This window comes from Haemaphysalis longicornis, unplaced genomic scaffold (genome assembly GCF_048455015.1).
Source record: "Haemaphysalis longicornis isolate Haplotype H1 unplaced genomic scaffold, Haemaphysalis longicornis Haplotype H1 scaffold_4, whole genome shotgun sequence".
NCBI classification, from domain to species: domain Eukaryota; kingdom Metazoa; phylum Arthropoda; class Arachnida; order Ixodida; family Ixodidae; genus Haemaphysalis; species Haemaphysalis longicornis.
Genome location: NW_027526361.1, coordinates 170,379,610 through 170,391,867, shown reverse-complemented (window position 1 = coordinate 170,391,867; position 12,258 = coordinate 170,379,610).

Below are 12,258 nucleotides of genomic sequence, written 5' to 3'. Positions count from 1 at the left end.
CTTATAGTTCATACGTCTGCATTCCGGTCTGCGAAAATAAGACGTCATGTTCTGGGCTCGTCATGCATACTCTACTGCATTTGCTGGTTCGCTCATGCGGCCTCTATCATTAGCTCAAGCAGTTGCATTTTATTGGAGCGCTGATTACGTGTTATTTTTGCACTACTTTGCTTTTCTAAAGTTTATTGATTTGAGGCCACCTAATTCCTCTCAAATGTTTTTCCTTGTACGTTGGTGCTGATAAATTAGGGGACATTTGCGCTAAACCAGACGGTGATATTACAGCTAATCGCGTCACTACTAAGGTAATGTTTATGGTTTAACGAGGTATTTACTGAATGCGCCACACTATTATGTCACTTAAAATGTTACGATATAAGCGTCCGCAATTTACACGTTTTTTGAATTGGATGTTCTAAGGGATGTTTTTAAAGCTTGGGTAAGCACTGGTGGTTTCGGTTATATGTTGCGTTCTCTTATCTGAGTACGGCCTGACTTGTATACATTAATTGCGATGTATGTTTGCACATCTTGAAAATCTGTTTTTTTTTTTTCTGGTGACCATTTTTATGAAGAAAAGCAACACTATAAGCTGAAGGACAATCATTTATTCTGCTAGTTGCGTCGGAGCAATTTTTAATTAAATTTTGTCTAGGTATTCTAAAAGCAAGAATAAGAGAAATGGAATTTTTCTTGAATAGTAGGCGAACTTGGTAGGGTAGTGGCCTTATGGAAGGTTGTTCTTGATTCTCACAATTCTGAAAAAATCTTTGTTTGAGGTATTTAACAATAGGTTCTTCCTTATACTAAGCGGCGCGTTTTTTGAAGGGTCTGATTGTTTAAGTAGTTTCGAACCTCATACCGTTACATGTACTGACACTAAAAGGTTTTCTCTATCGCACTACTCGAAGCCTCCTGTTCCCCTTCATAACGTACGAGCCTGCAACCTCTCTCGGTGGTTTCCGATTTTTAAATACTATTGGAGTTGCACACACACTACTGGTTGAGGTCGTCTTGGCAAGAGCGAAATACCCACTCTGCTCAAATTAATGCAATAGTAATCGAATTTCAAAGCACAACACTGAAGGCAATGGGGCAGCAAACACTGCATACAGAAAAAAATCTTGAAAGGAACTCCTGCGCAGCGTTCTATCAGCGTACGCCGTTCAATTACACTATTTTTTAAATCTTCGGGGTATGACACTAAAGCAAAAGTCTTTCCTTTACCATTGTCATTATGGCCAGCTGTCACCTTCACTCGGAACATTCTAAACCGCTCTTGCGCATTCTAACCTACTTACGTTAGTCATCCTTAGTGTGGCCCAAGATATGGCGGTGTGGGAGAACGTTGAGAGGACCACCCGTAAGACCTGAAGTATTGCAGGGGATGCTGGAGTGTCCGAGAGGGGCTCACCACTGCCGTGATGCTGCTGCTTGACGTCACTCAAACACAAATTCCTCTACTATTCATGGATCCCACACCACCGTGGCAAGTCCGCACCAGTAGTGCGATTGCATAGAATGGACCGTGATGCGGAGGCCCCACGACCTTTAGTGTCACAAAAGGCTATCGCCACTCATGGCGGAAGTGGCCGCAGTAAACGTTTTGTCTTGTTTCATGGTCCGCAACGTGCAAGTGCACTTGAGGGCTGTCATGCGGTAATAAAGCTATTTTCAAGGCCATGTCTGCATTTCAGAACGCTCAAAATACGATGCAAATATTTATACACCCGGTGTCAAACAGTTACACAAGTTGCCGCGTATTTTACGACATCTAAGTAGCACCACATTTGTTTGTTGGTTGAAGGAAGTAGGCGAAGCGTAAAAATCTTGCAAAGTTGCTGTAAATGCTTACAAACGCGTTGCAAACACCTGTTGCGGATTGTAGTATTGGGATGTTTGAGCGTTATTGGTCAGTTTTAAATTATTCAATGCTACAGTCATTCTTGTGCAGGTTAGATGCAAAATCTGGTCTGAGAATCCACTTCCTCGACCTCGATTCAACGGCTTTGAATGCGGGTTACCCAAAGCTAACCGTATACCCAAACACTTAAAGTTGCGAAGATGAGGTACTGGGAACTTTGGCTCAGCAATTGCACCCCGATGCCATTATATTGAAAGCGCCCTAAAAACCATCAAAAGGGCCAGATAAGAGAGAGAAAAGCATGGCGGGGAAAGCAAACATTGGAGGACCGTTCTCAAGCTAAGCTGGCTATGTGTTCCAATCAAAAACAAAAGACCTTTAGAATACAAGAGGGCCAAGTTTCGCGGGGGAAATTTGCTCATTTCGAATTGTTGACAAACAAGTTTCGTCCTACCACTCACGACGAACACGCACATTCTACGTGAGGCTGGCGCTGTCATGTCAGAGGCGTCACACCAGCCGTAGCACGGGGGTCTTCTGTTCGCGTGCTACATGGGGCGTTCGAGCAGTGCCCATCCTACTGAGAGCGGAATTGCGAAGCGAAAACTTTAACAATAAACCCAAGAAGAAAGAAAAAAAACAGGAGTAAATAAAGTTAAAAGGCCGCCGTGATCCGGGTGGCCAAGAGGAGTTCAGGCGGTAGAGGCAGGCTCCCCTTCTGCCTGGGCTTCTGCAAGCACCTCACGTGAGTGGTGACGTTTAATTAATCCTATCTTGGCCCCTACATAAACACAGTGGCGTCTGCTGTTTTGCTCGAGCCTGTCCTTTTTTCTATGTAGGTCACTCTGTCAAGATAACACGTGAAATATGGGTTTTGAGATTATATTTCGCCATTACCTACCTTCCGAAGTGATACACCTGCATTTCTAGCTGTTTGCAAACCCCTACCGCTCAGCTTTTGTTTTCCCTCCTTACGGAGTGCGCACGCGCGCGCGCGCGCACGCACGCACGCGCACACACACACACACACACACACACACACACACACACACACACACACACACACACACACACACACACACACACACACACACACACACACACACACACACACACACACACACACACACACACACACACACACACACACACACACACACACACACACACACACACACACACACACACACACACACACACACACATACATACATACACACACACATCCAGGAACCGCCAATAAAACTCTGCATAATAAGCCGCTTCAGCGCTATCGTGGACCCCAAGAGAATGAAGGACGCGGTGTGGTATTTTGAATCCGCAGAGAGACGGCAAAAAACGTGAGGGAGTTTTTCCGAATTATCGAGAGAGTCCCGGTGGTTCTGAAAACTCTAACCAAGCGATATAGGTTAACGATAGAAGACGTAAATGTGCCAGCAAACAGCTATGATGATGAAGCCGTAGACAAATTCTACGATAGATGTCGAATCAGCTATTAAGAACGGCACAACACAGTTCACGATTGTGATGGGAGATTTTAACGCAACGGTCGGTAAGAAGTAAGATGGAGAAAGGTCAGCGGGAAACTTCGGAATAGACAATCGCAACAGTCGAGAATGTGCACGGGCGGGATGTTCAGAGTGAAATAACGCGAGGCTTGTTAACATATTCTTCTATAAACGAAACTAAAAGAAATGTAAATGGAAATGCCCCGATGGTACAACAAAAAAGGAAACTGACTTCATTCGTAGTGAGAACCCAGGTATCATGCAGGACGCAGAGATGCCAATAAGATTTAGAGCAGCGATTATAGGGTGCTTAGATGCAAGCTAAGGCTGAATATCCGAAGAGAAAGAAGGAAACTCGTGAAAACTAAGAAACCTCTCATAGAGTCAGTCAAAGCCAGATCGAAGGACTTTAAAATAACTCTTAAAATCAAATTCTTCGTTCTAAACAAGCAGAAAGAGGTCAATGAAGAAAGGGTAAATGACAACCTAACATCGGTGCCCAATGAATCAGCAGCAGCTCTGGTAGGGCCAACATGTACGGAACAAACCGGAAAACTAAGAAAACGAAGGAACAAATTGCCAAATGTAAGAACATAAAACCGTCAATTATGGCGGATGGGATTGTAGTAGCCGAGCGGTCGAAACTGATTAAGAGAAGTAAAACAACCGACATTTGTGCCTATAAGATGGCACTGATTGAGAGCTATCGAGAAGCCATCGGCAAAAATGCCAGCCGTCGGCAAAAACAAAATGAACGCACTCAGAGACGTCAGGGTGACAAAACTCACAACTCGGACGAGATCATTAATGCAGTAGAACGATTATACACGAAGCTGTATGCCAGCGACGTTAGACAAGGTTGAACTGCTGAGAATACAAGCCTAACTTGCTATGTCCCACTTGTACCTGAGGAGTAGGTAGAAAAGGCTGCAAAAGGCATAAAAAGAGGAAAAGCTGCAGGTGACGACGGCATCAGCGTGGATCTTTTGGAAGAGGGAGGAGATATTGGACTTGAAACGCTTGCTGCTCTACTTCCGGAATGCTTGAAGACCCAAAAAGTGCCCATAGCCTAACGAAATGACAGAAATTATTCTTATTCATAAGAATGGAGATCCCAAGGACCTGAAGAATTACAGAAACGTCAGCCTTCTCTCGGTTGTGTACAAGCTTTTTACCAAAATTATAGTTACCCGCATAGGTGCCAGACTGATATTCCAACAGCCCACACTGCAGGCTAAGTTTAGGAAAACGAAATCAACCGTGGATCACATCCTCTTTGTCAGTCAAGTGATACAAAATCCTCGGAATACACGAAACCTTTTTACCTGGCATTTATAGACCACGAGAAAGAGTTTGATTCTGTTCTCATCCAAGCCGTGCTAGAAGCACTAAAAGACCAGGGAATCAAGGAGACCTACATAAGACTTCTGTGAGAGATATATAAGAAATGCACGGGCAGGATAACTCCTCAGAAGAAAAGAGACAAATATGCGATCCGAAAGGGAAAAAGACAGGGAGATTGCCCCAAAAATACTCACAACATTTTCTGGAGCGGGTGCTTAGAAAGGGTAATTGAGAAAACAGAGGATTAAAGATAAACTGGGAACACTTCAGCCATTTGAGGTTTGCAGACGACATAGAATTGCGAAGTTAGACTTCAGAAAACCTTCAAACGATGTTCTAGGAAGTGTAGTCAGAAAGCACGGGCGTGAGATAAAAATAGTTATGAATAAATCTAAAGTAAGGAGAAATAAGCATGCCGAAAACGTTTTACTCAGCTTAGCAAACGAAACGCTGGAAGAAGTGCAAGAATACAGATACTTCGGACAGATGCTTAGTGCTGACCCCAACCACGGGAGAGCAATCCGGCGCAGTATAGGTATGGGTTGGGAAGCGTGCGGCAAGCCCACCCAAACAATGAGGAGTAAGGTAACTCGGTCACTCAAAAGAATAATCTAGAAGCAGTGCATACTGCCGGTGATGACATACGGAGCTGAAACTTGGTGTCTTGCTAAACAACCAGAAAGGAAACGTACGTCGCCTCAACGGGCCAGGGAGCGAATAATTTTAGGAGTAGCACTCACAGACAGGAAAGGACCTATTTGGATGGGACAGCAAACTACAGTGGATTATATGATAGTTCAAATAATGAAAAAGAAGTGTACTTGGGCTGGCTGGTTGGGGAGACAAACCGACAAGCGGTGGACATTTAGGGTTACCAAGAGGATAGCCAAAAATGGCTCTAGAGGAAGGCGCAGGCAACTATTCTGATGTAGGGATGAAATATGAAAATTCGGGGTCAAACTGTGCACTGAAGAAGCGCAGGACAGTCGCGGTTGGAGGTCAATGGGAGGCTCCTTCCTCCTACAGTGAATCTGAGTAGGCTGATCATGATGATGATGAAGCGCTTTGCTTGTCCGCACACCATTGTGTCGGCCGCGGTTTAGCAGCACCTAAAAAAGAACACATTTAGAAATACGACACCACTTCAACAAAGAGTAAATGCCATTCCGTTCGGAAAAGGTGGATGACCAAGGAACCATCGTATACATGGTTAGGGAATGTGCACATATTTATTTTTCGCGTCCTTTCCAATGGTAGTGGCTGTAGTTTTGCGATTCCTAAATACATTTCCTTAACACTTTTCTTCCTACCAGGCAAACAGGGCGCTCTCCGGGCGCATGTGTTGGCAGCAGATGGGAACACCTTTGCAACGTCCCGGTGAACCTGATAATTAGGGAACGTAAATGAAAGTGGCCGTTATGTTAAGATAGTTGTAATCAAGGATAGTTGTAATAAAGAAAGCGTTGCATCCGATTTCTTCCACCTTACCCCTCGCGCATATCGTCACACATTGACAACCGACGGGAATTCAATACTTGTTCACCTCCTCATCAGGATAAGCCAAAAAACCCGCCCGCATCTTCCCACGGGGGGAACTCGAGTAATTGCGTCGCAGAGTGGTGGGGGTATCGCGTGATTGTTGCGTAATTGGGTCTGGTTTGGGAATGCTTAATTGTTATTTCGTCTTTATTATTCTTATTTATTGAATCAAGGAGAAGCGAAGGCAAGGAGTGTAAAGTTAAAGTCTGTCTTTATTGCTTGGTGCCGTCAAGCAAAGCGTCAAGTCAAGCGAAAGCCAAGCAAAGACGCCCTTGACTGAATTCCTAACGCGCGCTCCGCCGGTTATATACACACCGCCCGCGTTCGAGGGAGAGGAGTACGGGGGAGAGACGCGCATGCGCACACTTCCGTTCACAAGCGCGCGAACTTTCCACGCACCCACCTCGCAGTTATCACGTGTACACGCCCTGCCGCCGTTGCTGTTGAGCGCGACGCAGCGCGCGGGTAGCTACGACGCATGCGCGCACAGACGCGCTCCCCCAGCACCGCCGCAGCTGTTGTTGAGAGCGACGGAGCGCACGGGGTACACGCGCTCCTCCCGCACCGCCGCACCTGTTGTTGAGAGCGAGGAGGGTACGGGGGAGAGACGCGCACCTGCGCCTCGACGCGACGCGCATGCGCAGTGAGCGTGTGGACGGCGCCGACAACATCGACGAGTGACACCGCGAACCTAAGAAATGCGCCCCATGTAAAAACAGTGCGTTCATAAGGTCATGTTAGCGGTAATTTGGCATATAACGTCTCCGCGGCTGCTTACACCAAACAAGAGTTAGAGCCGTACTCCGCTGAGGCAGGTAAAAACGCCTGATAACTTTAGCAGCTCTGGCTGCCAAGAGGCCGTCGCGCCACAGCCTCTTCGTTAAAAGGAGACAGTCGGCCTGTAGCTCTCCAGGAGGCCGTCAGCAACACGATGTGAGTGCGCCACCGCGAGTTTTTTCCGTCGACCTGACGTGAACTTAGTTATGTGACCTAGTGTCACAACAACAAAGCCTTGATTAGTTTGTTGAGGGAACATACCTTCATGTACCTTTATAACAGCCGGAACATGTGCGCTCGCATCCATGCTTCCTCATTGTTTTCTTTCGCTAACAACTTCTTACACTTCGTGGTTCTCAGGTACACAAAGATTCAACGCTAGGCTTCAGCCAGTCCTCCTGCAAAGGCATGCGGAAGCTGAGGTGGGCCAGCAGTTCTAGCGGGTGCACTTCCATTAAAGGAGCGCTACTGAAGGGTGTGCAGGGCAGTTACTTAGGCGTGGTGGGTGGCGAGAGGGATGTGACAGGGTACTAATAATGAGGTGGATGCGGGATGGGGTGGCAAGAAAGGCGGTCGGCGCTTGTCGAACCATAGAGACGGCTTCAGGCGGGGGGTGGAGTGCGGAACCGGGTAACTCCATCAACTAGTACATAGAGAGTGAAAGTGCTATCAGCGGGTCTGGCGATTGAATGCATGTTAAGTGCCAGGGTGGCACACGCTCGGCAACAGGTTGGACGACTGTGGGAACAAGTTTCAGGGAAGCGCGTGCGCCCACAAATTGCCCATATCGCAGCGCCATCTTGTGGGGCTAAAAAATGTGAATGTCACGCTGAAGAGTTTGAGTGGTGTGAGCATGCGTGTCGGGTCGAGCTACATTTTGTAGTGTCTCCTTCGAGTAAAAAATTACAAATACCGAGGTTTCAAGGTGTTCTTCTTTAACCACCTATTCGCCAGAAGTGGCTATGGTAAATTTCGACAGGGCGGTACTTTCAGCTACTAAAGCGGTAAAAGCAGGCATTGTCATGCCGGTCGGTACATAAAAAATAGGACCCCTATGTGCGAAAAATAGCGCCCCAAAAGGCTCATTATTCGAACCGCAAAAGAATGCCGTCTCAGTTCGAATTAAATAAAGTTGGAAGTAACACAAATGAAGAATGAAAACAGCACACTGCGGTTACTAATCATTTGGGCTGTAACAATTGGATGCTTGTATTTTTCACAATTGCAATCTGCCTTTATTGCCTGACGGGGACAGCTAGCACTTATTTGTTTGAAATGTGTGAATGTAGCGTACGGCCCCCTTAAAGCTCTATTGAAAACTGTGGACAGATGGGCGAGATTTATTCCCTTAATGACTTTTGAAACGGCTCACTGGTGTTTTGTCCTCCTCCTTGTCGGCATTCTAACTACGAAAGCTTCCCTGCCTGTTCCTTGAGCCGGGCCTGTAGCGGGAACAGCGTACGGGGCGGGTTCTTTTTTTCGGTGACTGAGGTGGCGGAAGTTGATTCGGCCGACAATTCGCCAGGTGCAACATCGTCTGTGAACGAAATAATTTGAACGTTCGCAGTTCACGTGCTATCTGAGTATAAGGCATTGAACTTCGCCATTGTGGTTGTACGACCTTAAATATCTTTGATTATATTTAAACACTGAGAAATTTTTGAAGTCGCCGAATATAATAGGTTATTTTCCGACTCTTTACACGAACCCGTGCACTGCACGCTTTCACCATTTCTCGGGAAAAACTAGGAAGGCGCCCGCAACGTATTAGCGCTGTAGAGCGTTTTGTAGTTGCGTTACGCCGCAGGTGACAAAGGCGGGGAAATGTGTTTCATTCGTTCCGTATTAAAATTTCTCTTGTATCCTGGTGGCTGCTGAAATCACCGCAGATGTGATGGCATAATATTACTACACCTAGGTTTGGCGTTTCGTATCTTCACTTGCACTCGCCTAGTTCCGGGTGCGTGTTTGTCAACAAATTAATTTTATTGTTTTTATGTACGCACAATAAAAGTATGCTTGCGAGCGTCTTGTTGCCCTGTACTGAGCTAACGTAAAAGCGTCGATTCTAGGGAAACTGGAATCGCCCAACGTTTTACAATGAAGCTCTCTGTGGCTAGGGTCGGGGATTCTATGACGTGCGCGTGGACAAACGTTTCCCTCAATACAGAGCCTAGTGAGACAAGAGCCAAGGACAAACCCACGCGCGTATTTCCAAAGCATACATCCCAGCGCCTGTCGCAACTAGATGTCTCTGTGAATGTGTAGCGTAGTGCGTGACGTAGTGTACGTCGTATCACGCGACCAACCAGCATTTAGGTCTACACCGTCACAGGGTCCGAAACGTGTCTCTCAGCGACGCATAAACAACGTTGAATAGATTTGGCAGTGGCCAAAAACCAAAGGAACACCGTCCCGGAGCCTTTCGAAATGCACCACAGAGTCTACAATGCCATCATGTCTTCCGCAAGATGAGACAAGGACAACATTTTAAACACAGAGAAGAGTGTGTATTGCTGAGTATTATTACAACCTTTAGCATAATAATCACAGAGTAAAAACGTGTGTCGTGTAATGGCATAATGCGCAATTGCTGATTAAGGAGTAAGAGCTCTACGAACTACCACAGCAGGATCGCTGCTCCACCCCCTTCAGAGATTGGAGCAGCGGATGATTTTTTCGCACTTAGTGTGTCTTGTGTATTGTGACACATTTCGATTTTGTCAACTTCTTATCATGCTCACAAAGAAAACGTGTGCATGACGCAAGTGTCAAAAAGGGACGACAAGAGCGTTAGGGGTGGGAATGCGAGAAATTAGCGGATGCTACGTGCAGGAGAGGCAGAACGCTATCACCTTTTGGCGGCATGTTTGGAACAAAGGAAACGCTACGCGCCGGCTTTGCTTACGTTACCTTTAAATGCACCATCACCGGTACTCACCTACGTGGAAGAAACTTGGAGGCTTACTAAGAGGGTTCAACTCAAATTGAGGACGACTCAGCGGGCAATTGAACGGAAGATGATACATGTAACAATAGGGACAAGAAGAGAGCGAAGTTGGTCAGGGAACAAACGCGTGGGAATTAAGTACATATTCGTAGAAATTAGGAAGAAGAAATGAACGGGGACAGGGCAAGTATTGCGAAAGCAAGATAACCATTGGTCAATAAGGGTAACAGTGTGGATCGCCAGAGAAGGGAAGCGTAGCAGGAGGTGGCAGAAAGTTAGATCGGTAGATGAGATTGAGAAGTTTGCGGGTATAAATTGGTCGCAGTTATCACGGGACCGGGGCAATTGGAAATTAATGGGAGAGGCCTTTGCCCTGCAGTGGGCGTTGATAGGCTGGGGATGATGATAATAATGACGAAATGCATCCTCGATCTTGTTCGCGTTCTGAACGACCACGCGGCAGTGTTTCCACGTTCGTTCGTTCGCTCTCGGGCTAGAAATAGCTGTTCACACTTTATTCCACACTATGTACAATTGCTTTAGACACCACCAACACCGCGGCTATGTGAGCAACCGAAAACAGAATGGAAAGGGGGCATACAAGGAGTGCAAGTGCGTTTCGAATACGGCAATTTTATACAGACACAAATGACGAGGTCTTTGGTATCCAACTAATCGGCAAAGACGCTTAGCCGCCAGTCCATAGCTTCCCGCTGTACTTACAAGAACGAATCTATTTCTGAAAGAATGAAGACTGCAGCATTGGCGGCTCCTGGTTGTTATGGTTCGGGATTTGGTAGAAAGAGGCATCACCTTTAAAAACAGAGTGCCCAGGCTGGTACAAAATGCCTGCCATTTCGCGCTGCGTTGATTGCTCTGTCTACGGCCGGGCAACGGGTACTCATGGTTCCGCGAACAAGTAATGCGGCGTGACTCCAGTGGCCTGGGCAGCATCCTTCTGGTGGGCAGCGTAATATCAAGTAACGGCTTCGCGGCCTTCCCGTTCCGAGGAAGACGCGCACTCGGGGCGTTAGGTGGCCTTGGACGGTGAACAGGAAACCGGTGCACAGCGAGGGCCCGCGTATGCCAGCTTCCATACGGCCACCCACTGCGATAATTGAAGCCTGCACCAGCGATCTTCACTAACTACTTTCCCCGCCGCTGCAGGAAGTAACCAAAGAGTAAGAAGATAAGGCAGGGCACAACAAGCGCTGGAACCTTTTGTTTGCGTCATCGCGCAGGCGTTACCTGGAGCCATCGCCGAGCCTATTCCCTGCGGTTGGAATGGTTAAGTTGCGGTGTAGTGACCTATTTTGAGCTTATTCAATATAATTTTTATATAATCGGCTTCGATTGCTACTCCACACCCAAGAATGCGCTGGGTTTGTTTGAATAACATGAGAACTCGGACAAAACTCGGGAATGGTTTTGCATGCCAAGTTGAAGTCATCACGCTCGCTGAGCCGCTCCTATGGCGTTGTTTATTGTTATGGTTTCAGTAGGACGCATACTTATACCTCCACAGTTTTTTTTAAGGAAGGAAGAATTCTGAGCTCATTTTACCTATCGAAAACTGATGTGGGTTGGGCGTTGACTAATCGGGCGACACACCACCGTTTGCGACGACTTAGAAACGTCTTTCGCTTCGTGTCCATGGAAAAGCCATTGTTGTGTGTTCTGCGGTTTTCTGCGACAGGCAGTTTTACGAAAGCGTTGGTGGCGACCGCACCATAGACCGCCACCCGTCAACAACACAGCCGGTGTGTGAGCACTATGATAGCTGAATATTTGTTTCCCTGACATCGCGTTTCTTTTAGTTGTTTCGGCGGACATGCCTTGAGAAGGTTCTATTGCGCGTCTGTCCGTCCGCAGCAAAGGTGTGCGCTTCAGTTATCGTCTGCTCACAAAAAAGTTTCGCACGTGGCGTTGCAAGACGACGTGTTTTGTTCATCGTCGGAGTGACAGACAGTTTCCCTTGAGGCGTTGCGTGGCGTACATTTCTTTTAAAAACGTAACTGGCAGGATAGCTTATACATATATACGCATGAAATGAGCGGCCCGTGTGCATTGTCAGAGGCGCTCTCTATACATTCCAACGTGTTGTATTCAGCGTCACCGTTGTATGGCAGGGAGTAGAGAAGGAAAGCTAGTTTCATTTCATTTCATTTCATTTATGGTATCTTCAAGGCCCGAAGGCGGTACAGAAGGGAGTGGAGTTAATACATAATGCAAACACGGAAAGGGTATCAAAAACAGGAAAAATCGAAGAAAACGCG